The sequence below is a fragment of the Ammodytes marinus genome (genome assembly GCF_949987685.1).
Source record: "Ammodytes marinus genome assembly, chromosome: 16".
NCBI lineage: Eukaryota > Metazoa > Chordata > Actinopteri > Uranoscopiformes > Ammodytidae > Ammodytes > Ammodytes marinus.
The window spans coordinates 2,143,714-2,144,501 of NC_137220.1; positions in this window are offsets into that span (position 1 = coordinate 2,143,714).

A 788-nucleotide genomic window follows, 5' to 3' on the forward strand; every position below is an offset into this window, starting at 1 on the left:
GAGGCCTATACCCAGACCATCCCCATCCCCTTAAAACTGTGGTTGCGTTCCGAATCGCATACTTTCTACTATATAGTATGTAGAAAAAAGATTTAGGATGTCCCGATTCTTGTGGCCAGATTTAGGATGGTTAGAAGTACCCGGATGTTCTACTTCATCCGGCCAAGATTGTTAGTGTTGAAAAGTGCATCCTATTTGGGCGATTCTGACCCACAATCCAGTGCGCACGTGAAGTGACGTAACATCGATGAAGCCTCCATATGAAAACAAACGGGGATGAGACGGATATAAAAGCAAGAGGCAAGATCAAGACGCAATGTTATGATGAAATAAGAGAGAAAAGTATGTCCCAATAGTATGCCTACTGCATCCTAACTAGATTCTTTTTATCGTCGGATGTAGTATGTAGAATAGAAAAAAGAAAGAGTATGCGATTCGGAACGCAACCCAAATTTAACTGGGCTACAAGCTGCCATTTTGAATCAGTTGGTGGCTATAAATTAAGTTTTAAAATACACTTCAGAGTTTTTTGATTGATGGATTGATTGTCTTTATTTCGAACATGCAAGAAATACTTTTTTTCTATATATATATATATTTTGCATAAAATGACACCTGAGTAGATTTTTATTTATTTTTTTCTGGAGACTTGGTTCTTTCACAATAAAGGCCTCGGTGATGTTCAGTTGTTAACGTCTGTTTTCTCTGTGTGTCTCTCTCTCTGTCTGTCTCTTTCTGTGTGTGTGTGTGTGTGTGTGTGTGTGTGTGTGTGTGTGTGTGTGTGTGTG